At 26.3% G+C, this 17,099-nt stretch overlaps 1 long non-coding RNA gene across 1 annotated transcript; it reads right to left on the reverse strand.

The window, feature by feature from the left end:
- Window positions 1-3,618: 3,618 nt before the first annotated feature.
- On the reverse strand, window positions 3,619-6,645 carry LOC132921667 (uncharacterized). Its single transcript, XR_009660923.1, has 3 exons — window positions 6,530-6,645; window positions 6,419-6,455; window positions 3,619-4,723 (listed from the first exon to the last, which is right to left on the reverse strand). It is a non-coding gene; the product is annotated as an uncharacterized LOC132921667 (long non-coding RNA).
- Window positions 6,646-17,099: the final 10,454 nt, after the last annotated feature.

Consider the following 17,099-nt stretch of genomic DNA (forward strand, 5'->3'; position numbering starts at 1 on the left):
ATAATTATTTTAATTTTATTGGTGTAAAGTTGTATACACATTTATTTATACAACCAAAAATTAATATTAATTTTGTAATTGTCTATCTAGTATCTATATAACTATAATATTATTATAGTGTATAAAAACTAAATAAGGTCTTACCCTTAAAAAAAAATAAAATATGAAATGCAATAAATAGGTTTTAAATTAAATTTAGCTAGTGGTAAATGGTAAATATGTTAATATATTATAATAATAAAGGTTCTTGATTGATTTCAATATTACAGTATCAGTTCTAAGTATATATATTAGCATACAATTTATAAATTATAATATATATATATAGGCAATGAAAATACAACTTTAACTCTGTTGGTAAAACTGATTCAAAATTTAATTCTTGGAATAAAATGACTCATATTATAGTCATCATTAGTACAGAAAATGTATAAGATTAAAATACATTTATATTTTTTAATAACTAACAATTATATTATACTATTATTATATTTGTTATTACTATTTAATTATTGTATAATATTATACAATAATTTAAATAGTAATGAATTTCTAATGATCCTTAAAATTAATAACAAAACAAAATTATAAATTTTAGATTTTGCTAGTTCTTCTTAAAATATATAAGTATATATAAGTACTAATTAAATTGCTATTAAAAATTCCTTTTGAAAATTAATCAACGTTTTTATATGTTATGAAAAAAAAATATTTAATTAATGTAGGTACGTGTAGTGTTGATAAACAGAATTATTAAACTTTCTTCTCTATTAAATTATAGAATATTATTTTTGTTATATTCTCTATTATAAGGCTCATTAGTTATACAAAAAAAGAAACGGTTACAAAATTGCGTAACGTTTATTTCTTACATCAGTTTATGATAATTTACTCAGCACTGGCAAAATTATATTATTCAAAATCGAATTTATATCTTATTATGTTATGAATATCTGATTGGCATGCGTAAACACTTTTGAAATATTATTAAATTTAAAATTAGCATTAGGTACCTACATGAAAGATATTGATATTCACAATATAAGTATTTCGTCGTTTGGGCTATTTTTTGTAATATATATGTGTAATACTTTTATACTTATTAAACATATTTAAATAAATGTGCATAACGTGATAAAATGTATAAGCTTCATAATTTAATACTTATGTGTAGAATAGATAATTTAAAGAATCCATCCTATGTCTATGTGTGGTAATATAAAATATAATTTTTCATTGTTGGTAATCACCTCAAAAAGTTAGTTATATTACTAAATAATTAAATATAATACGAGTATAATATTATATCTTCCATAACGCGTACGTTGAATCGGAATATAAACAAATGTGACTTTATTTTTTATAATTCATGCATATATATTTATTGTATTCAACGATTTTCTATTATCTATTTGTCCACGGCCCACGTGATTATGTCAAGGTTACCTACTTTCGAAGGATTGTAGTCAAATTAATTTTAAATCAAATTTTGAAATAAATTACATACCAATATTTTCGATGTCCTCAAATTTTTGTTATTGCTGTAATTTAATAATTGTTTTGTTTTTTTTTCTATTTAAAAGACTGTAAGTTTATCATAAAAACTCTTTATTCGAAAATGTAAGAAATACATATTATAAAACTATAAAATATAAGTTTGATATTTATGTAAACATTAAACTCGTATCAGTCGTATCACATCACAATAATAAATATAAGATAACATAGTGAACCAACGAACCACATTTTTTTCATAATTTAATTAACTAATACTCTTGATTTACTTGTAGGTAGATAATTATATTTATTGAATGAAACAACTGACTGAACATAATATCATTAATAATTTTCTTGTATATCTATATATTATATAAAAAATAATTTTATTTTCCGTTGATACAAAAGTTATAACCATTAATAATAATATATTAGGTATATGAAGATGTACATCACAATAAAAAAAATTTAATTATTCAAAACTCATGCTTATTTCTATAATATTAAAACGAGGTTGATTAACTTTTAAAAAGAAAACAATTGAGTCTTTGATATAACACTTATACTCACTTCAATAATCGACATGTTTTGCGAGGTAGTCCGCCGTAGTCGTAAACATACCTAATTTTGAATCGAAAAAAAAATAGTTATTTCTTTTGCGATAATTTAATGATGTTGTTTTACATGTTTAATTAGATATATAACTCGTACCAATACTATTTGTAATACATCTACATACCGGTTGTGTTATTTTACGGTTAACAAAACTACATTTAATTATTAGTTTGGCACTGTGTAGACATAATTGCATAAAGCATTTCTAGTGTTCCCTTATCAAAAACTCCAATATTGTTAATATAAAGCTATCGAGTTATTGTTATTTAACCATTGTATTTTGTCAATAATAACTGTAAAATAGTATATATAAAAAATATATTGTTTAAATAATCAAAATGTTACATTTTTTTGGAAACAATTGTAGGTACTGTTGTTATATTTTGTAAATGCCAATCATTTTGGAGAAAAACATGCATCAGAAGTAAATCTAAAGTATTATACATCATTACAAATATACCTCGAAAATCATAATATTTTATGAGAATTTCCATTTCACTACAATTATATTGTAGTGGATATTTGAATATGAACTTGTAAATTTATTGTGTACCTTATACTGGGTGTAAAATCTTATTTTCAGATTTCAATTTCTAGCTTTTTACGATTCACAACTTATTGTATCAATTTATATTTTATCAATAATTTTTATATAAATGTATATAACAGTTGAATTTCTAAAACATTTTTTAATTTTTTTAAATTACTTTCAATTTACCTCATCTGTTGTTATTTGCATTCTATAAAAAAACAATATAATAAATATATTATTTAAAGTTAAAACTCATAACTCTACATATTTGTTAGTCTGGTATTTTTATTTTGAAACCTGTAAAACAATAAACATCACAAAATTATCAAAGGTTGTCTGGTTATTAACTGTATGTAACGTCGATGAACAAGAAATAAAAGTGCATTTAGGTATTGTATTAGAAAATTGAATTACCACCTGGAAATTAAAATATCAATAGTATTAAATAATTGAATATTATTACATTTTTCGATATTTATAAAATAAAAATAAAACTAATAACATGTATCTAGTGCAAAACCAAATTATAAAAACTAATAATACAATATTATTATTTTTTTAATTAATACATTAAATATTAGTGAAAGTATATATTCAAAAATAAATTGATAATTTACTAATACAAACATAATTATTATAATATAATCTTATAACATGATTAATTGATAATAAGTATAGATAGGTACAGCAATATATATATTATATTTTATTATATTAATATAATTTAATTCGGTTTTAAGTCACTATAATTACTTTCAGATCATTTGAAAAAAAAATAACTTTAATTTTAATGAAATTTTAAAAATCAAAAAAGTTAATAGATAGGAGTTCAAAATTATATTATTCGAAATCCTTGAGGTATAAATTAAATTATAACAAGGATAAAATATTATTAATTATAGAAAAAATATTGATTACAGTTTAAATAATCTTAATAATCATATAAAATTACTGTAATAATCGGTACAAAAATATTAGATAAACAACCAAGGTAATAAAATATATATATTTATAATAAATTATATGAAAACAAACCGAATTATACAGTATATGTATTATACATTCAATATTATACGTATATAGTATACAGTCTATATATTAAAATGGACAATATTGATATTGTTTTATCGTAACCTTTCTAATGTCTTTTAATAACATAAGTTATAGAAACTTACGATATTAAGTAAATTTTGACGTCTCACTCTACTGTTTTAAATTTTATCTTCATAAATTAACTGCTTTAGCTTGTAGAAATATTTATACACACAAATAAAAGATATTTAGACACATACAATATATAAAACAGAAAAACTGACAAAGTATATACTACATACCTTTCATCGAATTATGAATAGTGTCTTGAATGATACAGAAAATATTAAATAGTGTATATTATAAGACCAGCAATACAGGGAGAAAAAAGAAAATTTGAACACATCAAACATTTTTATAACATTCAAGTGTGATGAAAGTCAAATGATCGTTGACTTTGTTAACTGTTCTACCTAATGACCACCGTTGTGAGGAGTAAAATTTAATGTATTATTAAATCATTACGGTTGGAGGACACCACGATAAACATTGCTCATTTTATTGGGAAATTAAGGAAAGAGATTATTAGATTCTTAAACTTGTTGATTGGTGTACTTAAACGAAAAGATTTAGTATTAAACATGTACATGGTAAACGGTTTTATTTTTAAAAATCTATTGATTTATTATAACTTAACTAAATTCGTTATAGTCTTCAGCTATGAATTGGAAGTTATATTTTGTTACTAATTCTCGATGATCCTCAAAAATCATTCCAGAAAACATCATTGTAGTCTATTGCAAATGAATTATCAATCAAAATGTTAATCTATCGGATTTAATTTTACCTAAAGCAAATAAAAACTTTGGTGATATTTGAGCTGGCGAATGACGATGATGTCTAGATAGGTAACCTAACCTACACAACTGAAGAGCTCAATACTAGCTGTATCATCTTTAAGTTCATCAGATCTTCAATCTTCACTAGCTCCAAATGTGTATTTGAGAAATCTTATTCTTGTAACATATTAACATGTTCATTAATCATCTATAAGAAAATAAAAGTGATATAACAATTTATTGTTAAAATATATGCTTACACAATAACACGATGTAAGGATTGAAAAATTACAATATGTATCGTAGTGAATGCAATTTCTAAAGAAAAAAATTATAAGCTTTTTGTTTACATTGGTTCTATAGTTAGACATGGTATACGCTTTGCTATAATAAATATAATTATATAATGTGTGTAATTCAGATATGATGGCGTCTGAGGCAAGTTGGGATAATGCATATATTATCTGCTGCAGACTGCCTACCGTCTAAAACCAGCCTATTACAGATGGTACCATACTCTTGGTTATTCATAGACAGTAACACCCATTCCAATGAAATTCCTATAACCAGTTTCACAACTACTTCTCGAATCCCAATTCGACAATAGGTACAACAGTTTTTTAACAAATGAGCGAGTTTAATAATTATAGGAATTATTTTTATTTTATCAATCTTACGTTAGATATTTAGATTAGGTAATGTTTTAATCCAAAAATAAATAATCCTAAAGAAAATAATATTATATTATAAGTAACGCTTTTATTAGAAAATTAATAAATTAGTATATACCATGACTCAGTATTTTTTTTTTTTAAACGTAAGAAAAAGCTACCGACGTCCAACACCCGTTGAACGTTGAACTATTTTAAATTAAGTCACCAAACGTTTAAGTAAAATTTGTATACAAAAACCAACGTGTTAAATAACACTATAAATATATTATACATACATAATTGTGTGGCCTAGGAGCATAGTCTTCCAAAATTTTAGCCAAGAGAATAATGACACTTTTCATTTTATTTTATAACAATACCATTTAAACATTTATGTAAATATAATAAATAACAATCAATAATAATTGTTTCCCGTGGCAGTATTAAATAAAGACTGTTACTGTTACAGTTTCCACATCAATGTGACACATAGCTATTATAATAATATAATTATTATTTAAATATGTAGTCTACTGTGTAAGAGTCCTCTACGATAATAATACATTCTTGTACTGTTTATAAACAATAAAAATAACTTTTTGAAATGTAATATAATATATAGTTATATATTATATAAGGAGATGTGAAAAAAATGTAATATTTATAATTAAGCATAAAATATATATATTATAATAAAACGTATTTATTTTTAATGTATACCTACGTGTACCTTGTACAGTTTTACCTACCATCATGTACCAGTATACTGCTAGTATATATTATTAATATTATTTTATTATTATAAGCTCTACAATTATTGTAATGACTTACACATATTTATTTTTAAATTAATCAAATAGATCGTTTTAATTGTTATTATTTCACATTTTCGTTCAAACCTGCAATCGATAGCGAAGTAAATTTGCAGAGCGGGAATTAACATTAACATCACACGTGAAATCGACTAGGTTATAAGAAGGTATATACATGGTATATAGAAGGTATATACATGCATAAATGTGTAATTACATACAGTTTTTTCGTCGTACGACACTATAGTATTGTCGTCGGCGGCGTCAGCTTTCTAGCGTAAGCAGATAATGATAACATATACGTGTTTATATATACTCGATTATGTATCGAGTTGTATACATACAATATTATATCTAGAAAGTGTATTATAGACTATAGACTATAGTTATGGATAAATTATAACGTACTGTGTTATAGGTGCGTATAAAATACCTTACCTGCTACGGAATTCGTTGATGAAGTTGTTTTGAAAGACTGAAATAGGAGGAAAAAATCATAAGAATCATGGGTTTTTCGTAATTGGATGACGGTGTAGTCGGTGTACTTACAGTATATATGCATAAATAATGTGAGTACATACTTTCGACAAACTATTATAAGTTTGTGAATGTCTTTTATGGGAAACGTGTGATACATCTATCTACATTACAAAACCATAACCGGCGAAACTGTATAATATAAAGACGAGTTTTCCCATTCCTGATGCCCTGCATTTACGTTTGACGTCACGAAAACGATTATTTATAGGTAGATAGGAGCAGGTCAATAATAACGTACGTAATTATATACATTTACTATTTACAGTATATTAAAAAATGGTGGCACGTTGCCACCGCAGTGATATTAAATTCATACAATTTTAGAAATGAAAAATACCAACAATTATTTGAATTTTGAAACTTTTTAAATATTTTAATTCTCACAAACAACTCATTGAAATTATGTATTATGTAAATATATACCTAGTACATAAGAAAATAATATAAAATAATAATAATATATTATAGAATTCTATCTTTGTATGTATAAATGTTTACTATTATATAATTTAATAATATAATACATATCGTATGAGATGGAAGTAAATAACTAACCGTGATTGTTATGATTTTCATAAGACATAAGATATTTAAATAATCAATACCAAAACCAATATCAACATATCAATGTTGGTACTTAAATAGGGCCGAGTTTATCAAGAATATTACCAGTCTCCTCTAATCATATATATATATATTAACACGAATACAGTAAAATACAAAACGCGAAATCTGCGAGGGATAGTGAATCGTCTATTTGTTATTTTTATTTTGATTTCACAACGTTTCTTAATACGCAATAAATCGTTTATCTGTATGGCCTGCTGAATATAGCATATACATTAGGTGCCTATAATAATATTATAGAGTGTCAACGAACTGGTCAGCGACGCATAGGCCCCTAGGGAACTTCGGGTTATTTTATTATTATATTTTTTTCTTTTTAAATTTTTTTTTCGCCGTCTATGTCAAAGTCGCAAAAAGCCCGGCGGCTGTAGTAGTAGATTATATATTTATATTATAATATAATATATAGATCACAAGCACATACTCAGAGTATAGTTGAATATATTATACAGAGTGATATACATCAAATATGCCTCCCTTCTTTTTAATCATTTAACAATACATTTATTCAAATTGCAACTTGCAATTTTTAAATAATTTTATAGATACCATTTAAGTAGTTAAGTAGATATAGATTTTTTTAAACTATTATTTTGTATACCATTTAAAAGGTGTTCTGTAACGATAACAAAATCTTTTTTACTTTAACTTTTTACAGGACGTGCCGTTTAAAACCCCACACTTACCATTTATAACCGCTCATTTTAGCTAGACCATTCAACACCACACACATTTTTTTCTTAAAAAGAGATATTTGAAAGATCAATAATTCATAACTACATACAATTAATTGACAATTAAAAATGAAACATTTATCGTTAACAAACAAATTGCTGTTAAAATAATTCAATATATAATAAGATGAAATAAAGTATGATGTAGGTATATTATAGATGTAATACTTAGATTAGAATAAATGCATATCTTAATGTTTACAAATAGGTATTCTTACGAATAATTTTGGTTAAATATGATATCTACATAGTGTATATACCTACGGTTCTAAACAATAATATAATTGTATAGATAAATTTATACGTTATTAATATTTAACAGAATGTAACAATTTACAGTAAAAATATAGGTTCTAATTTAAAACAAAATATATGGGTATGTCTAAAAACATGGTATTTATGAGCGTAATTAAAAATCGAAAAACTATTTGGATAAACTTATAATTTAGGAAAATATTAGGTTGAGCATGTTTGTGGTGAATCACTCTGTATATAAACCTATAATAAGAAGTATATAGAGTTATAGAGTGGAGGCATCTTGTAGCGAGTGTCCATAAAACCGGTCGAAATATCAGCATCTGTCTATTAACAGTCTCAACGTGCGCGGCCCCACCAAGGTCGACAGAGAAAAACAACCGCAGCCGTCGATATGTGACGCCCGCGGGGACAACCTATTAACATAGGTCGTGCCGTCGTGGGTATCGAGGAATCGCGTACTCAATAATAATATTAATATCACGTGTCCGTTTCGTGCTGGATCGTTGTCGTCCACCCGCTACAAATCTGTCCGCCCAGCGCCTGCCAGTAACGTAAAAACATCTAGTTTACATCATATATTATCAAACACGATTTGCAATCTGACCGATTAGTCGACAGTACACAAAAATTAATTATTGAACGATTCATCAACATCTTTTTAATTTAAAAGTGATGATCCAATAGAAGTAAAAACTGAAGGCTTTAAAGAATGCTTGTGTAAATTAACGTAAATGGATCAAATCGATCGTTGGCCGTTGGGATAATATAATAATGTCCTATTTTTGTGATCATGTGATTTCAAATAAGTGTTTAAGTATATTTTATAATATATAGTTTTGATAAAAAAGCAAAAACTATAAATTTGCATAAAAATGCACCGTAGTTGTATAATAATATTGCAATATCTGCAGTGTGGATTCGACAACAATGATGGTGTGTTACATCGTAAAGTTTGGATGTCTACAGTCTGTAGGCTATAGAAACCACAAGTTGGTTTATTGTCCGTTTACGACTCATTAAACTTGTATTTCGTGAACAGTATTATTTATTGATTCGTTTATTAAAAATATACATATTAAGTGTGTTTCCGGTTTTGGAATTTCTAACACATATGTATCTTGTGGTTATTCACAATATATTTGTGAGACATATAATATATCTATCGATTCTCATTCCGGTGTACGCCCACGTCACAACTTTACGGGTTCCGTGATGACTTCTTGACATATAAGTACTATATTATTGCGTAAACTTATAATTCGTATCCATTCGTCGGCTATTTTGTGAACATCATTATTATTATTATTATTCTTTGTGCACTATATATATTATATTATATATTCTCGTATACAATCGAGGTGTTTGTATTATTTCCGACTTTTTTTATATTTTCCATACAATCCATTTCGAAACCATAAACAGATAACGGCAGTGACAAACGTGATTACCTCGCACATATAGGCGCTAGTAAACCTTGCTTATACAGTTTTTTTTTTGTCGTTTTCAATATCAATAGTTGTATATAGTTGTATTTAAATTTTTATACAGCATACGTACGCGACAAGTGACACGTCGATATAACACGATATTATTATATAATTTATAATACTGTAGTCTCCCAATTCAATTATTTCTAATGATTTACTATATTATGGCCATGAATGGTGAATTTGAATTGGTATACCTTTAAAACATACTATACATATATATAGCACACTATAAGAACGACTTCAAAGACTAATAGCATTCGATGCAGTTATGTTTTATACTATCATTTAACCATAATATGATTATCTATAACCTATTAAATATCTAATGACCACAAATTATAATATTATTTATATTATATGCTGTACGTGCTCGTTCAGTTTTTCTACAATATTGGTATTAAGTGGTACAATAAACGATCACCGTCAATTGAATTCATTAAAACAATCGAGTAACAAATTTGATAAATACAAGAAAGCTCGGCAAAGGAAAAATAAACATTTTATTTGTTTAGTTGGGAATTTGATTGTACTTCAGTAAGTGGGAAAAATAATACTAAATTCGATACGAATTCACAGCCCTTTATGGCTCTAAATAAAACTATTTATAGCATTGTTATTTCTATTATACCCTTAAAATGGTTGATGTAAGTTTCATTTTTGATAAAAATTGTGTTTCCTTTCAAACATTGAAAATATGTCCTGCATGCAAAGCACTTGAATTCACGGGCTTTATAAAGCCTACAATGATATCTTTACTATTAAATTGTTTATTCAATTTTGAATTATAGTATAGCAATAGCCTTGGAAGCTATCACTAATACTGATAGCTAGAAATCGGCTTATTATGTGACAAGTAGAAATTCTTCAAGTTCTCTACTTTTACTTTCTTGATTTTTAATCAAGTAAAGTATGGTAATTGAAAGGAAAAAAGTCTGAATTTATAAAACTTTAAGAATTTGCGTTTAATAGGAAAATTATAAAAATGTAACTCAGTTATAACGAGTAGGTGGATAATTAAGCTAGCTTTAACATAAAATATTAATGAGAGAGATCCAATATCACACCCAAGTGGTATAACGATTTGAATCCACAAAAACGTCGGCGTAAACAGTCCCAAAATTGATATTTTTTAACTTTTCTCCAAAACTATTATAATTAAAAAGTTGGTTGACAGCTCATTCAAAAGGAATTATCAAGCAAGTAGATACAAAATGTGAGATTAAAAATTTCTAAAAAAAATTATTTAATTTTTTACGGTTAAAATATAGTTATTTTTTGCTAGATTTTCATTTAGCGTAATAGATTACCGAAAAGATTTTCAGAACTTTATCTTCAACCGTTAACACACTACAAACCTATAAAGCTGAAAAACATAAAAAAGACCAATAAAATGTGTTTTAATATTTTTTGAAGCTCTATATAGTGAATTAACAATAAAAGATAAAGTTCTGAAAATCTTCACTGCACTTTTCCTAGCCAATGTGAATCTAACAAGACCCCAAACAACAAAATCCGCTCTCCGGTTTTGGAGATCTATCTCACTAAATAAAAATGAAAATAAAATGCATAATATACATATATTGCATAAAATAAATAAATTTCTAAAAATTGAAAATTAAGAAAGTTTACATGCCGATCTTTGACTTGGCAAGCTTTTCTTTTTTTCAAATTGAATACTCATCATGGCATCACATAATTATTATTCTCCTGCTATTTGTGTTCTCTTAAAATTGAGAGCTATAATAATAAAATCTTGTATTTTTGTCTAAAATGATTAATTATATTAATTCCGAGATTAATGCTTCAGTATTATTAGTAAATGGTAATTAATATACATTTCTATAACCCTTTTCAAAACTTTCGCTATTACTATTCCTTTTCTATTTACTACTGCAGTAGGACATGTTAACTAAATACAATACACGTTATCTAAAAAACTACTCTTATTTATACTGAATGAAGGAGGTGATCAACGAAGACCCATCATTCCTCATTTGATTTATTATTATACATAATTTTTACTATTATTACTTTATTTCAATGTATTATTAACAATTTTTTTTCATTATTATACCTACATATAAAAAAAAAATTAATTTGCTGAATTTTAATTTATCTACTTAACTTTAACTTATTTTCAATTGGGTCCACTCCATTGAAATATTTAAATAAGAAAATAAATAAATTTATACTAATATGTTATCTGGAATTGGTCAAAACCGTTATTACGGACATTCGCGGTTTCTGACACGTTTTGGCATCCTTTCCAATCAAGAATAGAATGTACACAATATTATTATTAAGTTGTTTTCGTTTTCTTTGCGCTGTGTTGTTGTTCTTGTTTATCCAGCAGAAAAAAAAATATCACTACATATTATGCGAAACGGGATCAACGACAATCTTGATAACGTCCATACGTGTAAACATCGTATAGACACAATAATACATCATATCATTATTGTATAATAATATGTCAATGGTTAATCGTTACCTGTAATAATTATGACCGAGTTAGTTTTGTTTTTGCCACGATAAACTGACATGCATGCAGATACCGTAAAATTGTTGTTATTATTATTAAACGTTAAACCTATATATAACAATATAATAATATTATTTAGGTATGAATCATAGCATGAAATATACGATATGTGTTTGTGTTTCTAATATCACCACAAGTCCAAAAATATCTAACGAATTACACAGTTACCCACGAATTCATACCTACTCCCCGTATAACTTTTTAATTGCACATATAGCATTATAGCCATCTGATATAAATATATATTATGTAATGCGTATTAAGTAGGCGCGTTTTTTGTGCGTTGGCTATGATTATGCGTTGTAACATTTACGCATTACTTATATTCAAGAAAAATAAGCCGAGATTAATCGCGAGAATCTCTCGTGTTACAATAATGCGCAAACGCGCAATAATTATTTCGTGTAATATTTTAATTTTATTGTATTTTTGAATGATTAATGATGTAGGTATATTGCATTCGTCGTCATTGAAACGTGTATAAATGCGCTAAAAGTTTTTAAACTTCGTTATTATTATCTCTTTATACCATTTATAAAATTTACGTTTGTAATTTAACTGGTGCTCGTCATGCTACTAATGATGTTTTTATAAGAAAAAAATAAAATATTCTTCAGATTCCTCATAAATAAAGTACATTGTTAGTTACATACATCATATTATGTAAGCATGAGTATCAAAAAAAAGTTTCATTAGAAAAGATTTTGGATCGGAAAAAATTATTATTAATTTCTACAGTTTTATACTTTTATGTATTGTTATTGTATTTATGTGTTAAAAATAAAATGATAGTTTCACAAATATTTTGGTTTAAATTCATAGTATTAACGCTAAATGATAATGAACAAGTTTAAAAAGATCTCATTCTTATGTCTTAACCTAATTATGTAAAAAAGTTAAGAATGTCTGCCTTCAGCTAAACGTTAACATAATATGTTCAATCGAACTTCTATTTTTCTATATACCAATTTTTTGATTTTTAGAATTAATTTCGTCAACTTCAACAAATATCACTCTTACTCTATTTGTTTTTCACCCATGTTATTAAGTATGTAATACTCGTAGTTAACTGCATACCCATCTATTATCTTCATATAAAATTTGTAACCTAATTAATTATATTAATAAAATAACAAGTATATACATTTGAACAACGTGGTACATTGTTTTCTAGTTATATTTTGTACCATAAACTTTTTATCTGGGGTATTTTTTTGCATGACCATAATAGGTATAAATACAATAACTATAATAAGTATATAGAAACCATATTTTGATATTAACACATATTATATAATAATTAATAAATCATTGTATAGACATATAGTACGAATAATGTTCGTTTATTGCACAACGCAGATATTAATATTATAATAGGTACCCTAATAATAAATAATGAATCGCAATATAGCTTTTAACTATATTTTTAACACTGCTCTTTTCCAAAAAATACGTATACATATAATTTATATCGACTACCGCATAATATAATACAGTGGAACAAACTTTTTTTAACTAAACTATTTCATAATAATGCAGAATCATCAATTCTTCTACATCTATATGTCTATTATAATTTATAATACGTCACCCGCTTAAAATTATATTTTATCCTGAAGCAATGCGCTCCGCGGGAAACTACTCACGGTGTAGTTAACATTTATTGGGTACGTTTTAAATATATCTTTACACGCCTTTTTGAATTTAGAATCCCGGAACTCGAGAAGGGAGACGCTTTACATACTATTTTCTCGTATTAAATAGTTCATTAATAAACAACGTAGAATTTACCGTAATCGACTCGCTTTTCGGGGTAGGAAAATAATATCAAGGCGATGTTCATAGTTTTTGAATTAAGCAACTAATGGGTAAGTGGGAAGAGTTGTAACAAACTCGCATTTATTATACTGTAATAAATAATATTATACGCCTACTATTATTGTATATACATTTACAACAATTGAGAAGACCTATCAGTATATACACGTAGTTACCGTGCGGCGTGATAGTGATATAGATTACGATTTCAAACTAAATGTATATTAGCTATTCACATATTATGGCAGAAGGCCATATAAAGAGGAGCTGGTGCGTTACGGATACGTTATGGATAATGGATTCCCATAATATTATACTATAGGTACACGAGTCCGCGATTAAGTAATGGCTAAAACGCATATTATACATCTGTTATACGATTTTTAATTTTTATACGTTTAACTTTTATACTCGAGATTGCTCCGACAGTGATTACACAAATGACCTAGGCTGAACGACGTATATTCCGATTACAATTTCCTGTTTTGGTCGAATTTCGTCTTTATACAACGTGCGTGTCTTGAATCAGACACAGCAGAGGTTCCCAAACTTTGTTTATGGCGTACCTCTTATATTTATTACGAATCAGATACGTACCACTAAAACATAATTTTTAAATTATATATGTGCGAGGTGTGTATTGATAATAAATTACAGTTTATTGACGTATTTTCTGTAATTCAGAATAATAATTAATAATAATTTACACAAAATATAAAATAATATTAGATCTATCACAAACATCAATAAAAATAAAAATAACTTTTCCATGCTAAATTATATAATTATAATATGGTCTTAACCCTTAAGTGTACCATGGTTAATAATCATTCAGTCTGTCTCGTACCACAGTTTTGAAACCTCTGTTTTACAATTAATACGCATTACCATTTACCTGTATACAAACTTTACCGGAAACTACCTTTAACTATAATATCAACAAAACATAGGAATCATAAATTATTTCATAGCAATTATATCACACAAACTGTATCACAGAAGATTATAATTACACTTAACTACAAATTATTTGGAAAAATTTAAAAATTCTCTATACTTAATATATTATATTATAAATACAAGGTATTTTACAAAGCGTTTTATTTTTAATTAGGTACACCTACATCAAGTTTAAAAAATATATGTATTCACTAAATAATGTAAATTAAAAAATTAGTGCTCTAACATGAAAATCAGAAGTTGATATCACCACTTGACACTCCAGAAGTACAAAAATATCTCAAGAATTTTATAGAATAGTCTTTTATTTAAACATTCCAAAAATCAAAATTTAAATATATTTATAATTAAATAAAAAATGGAAGTGATCATGTTTGGTGAATCACTCTGTATAAAATAATATATAAGTATTGTATATAAATATAAGTAATATAACTATATTCTAGGTATATCGATTTATGATATCATCGGTGTCCGCGAGCTCGAAGCTATACGTATTTTAAATTTGCACTTTCATCTTTCAATCTGTATAATAAGTAAGATATAGAGACATGTTATACGTTTACTTATTCTATACTTTTTCCAGACGTATTATATCTTCCAGCTATACGCTGAAATCAGACACGTATATACAATAGGGTTTGTGGAGTTCAACCCCCCCTCCTCATTCCACGAAAAAATTAAAATGTAATATATTTATTATGGTACGTGCCTAACGGCTAACTGCAATACATAGAATATATATATATATGTGTATATAAAAAAAAAATGATATTATTGTGTCCTTAGTCAACAATTGGACGCGAAGGTATTTTGCGATGACTTTAATTTTTTTGTTGTACACAATATAATATGAGAGTAAACAGGTTAGCATATTAATACACTATTCACGTAATAATATTATGTTATGGTTGCCATACGTCCTGGTTTGGTCAAAACTGTACCAGTTTTGATAAAGTACCCCGGTGTCCCAATAAAGTGAATTAATAAAAGACAACCAATTGTTCTGGAATTAAACTTCAATAATTTATTTTAACATTTTGTCTCTTAAGAAGCATTTCTAGTAGATGAACAATATTGTTTTGATAAATGATAATAATATGACGAATTTTATTATTTAAATGACTGATGAAATTATATAGTTATTATATTTCTAAAAAAATTTCAACCTGGCTATGACCAATATTAACGAATAGGTGTTCATTATTTTATTATTTCCACTCAAAAAATTGTGTTATCACATCGTTTATTAATAATTTTGTCGGTTACTCATTCCGATTTGTAACTTTGAATTAGTTTTTATCTTATTAACATATATTGTAGAGTGCTAACCATATATGTGTTATTACAGTTACGAAAAAATATGATTATGTAAATACTAATGATTAATGTAGAAGTGGTAAGATTTTCTCTATGAAATTTATGTTAAAAATATTCATCCCAGTTTATGTATATTAAAATATAGCAACCTATCATATATTACGTAGTATTGTGTTTCACGATCGAATTTCAGTTTTCTTCTTACACAAACATTCGTTACTTCAGAATTTAGGGATTAATACTTTGTTCTTAATGCTCTTAAAAACGTATAAAATATGCATTCAGTCACGATGGTTTTAAAAATATATTATCATAAACAATTTAAAATAATGTACCTAGTCTTTAGCAGTTTGATCAGTTGTACATTTGTTAAAACTTTTTTTGGAAAAAAACACATAAGTGCAACCACTTCCTATTTACCGTATTGAATAAGTATTACTTTATAGTTAGTTTACTAAGTACATACTAATACGATAGTAAGTCTTATAACTAACTAATTGGGATTCATAGGCAGACTTTCTGAGTTCTGAACAGGGGTCATTAATACCCTCAATTCGTCAGAGGAATTAACTTTCAGTTTAATAAATAAAATCATATCTACGGATTATTAGCGTGTTGTATTTTGCTGTCCGGCTTTGGGTGAAAACTGAGAGTGCGCTGTATCCAAGGCCGAAAGGAGGGACCTCCCTTGCCGTTTTTATTAAAACTGTCACGGTTCTTTTGATATGCGTCGTCGTAAAATATATTAGGTATACGATGTTTTTATAATATTATATTATATGTATGCGACGCAATTGTAGGCAGTTTACCTTTAACCGCATTAACGCGTG

The sequence above is a fragment of the Rhopalosiphum padi genome, chromosome 2, assembly GCF_020882245.1.
Source record: "Rhopalosiphum padi isolate XX-2018 chromosome 2, ASM2088224v1, whole genome shotgun sequence".
In the NCBI taxonomy this organism is placed as follows: Eukaryota; Metazoa; Arthropoda; class Insecta; order Hemiptera; family Aphididae; genus Rhopalosiphum; species Rhopalosiphum padi.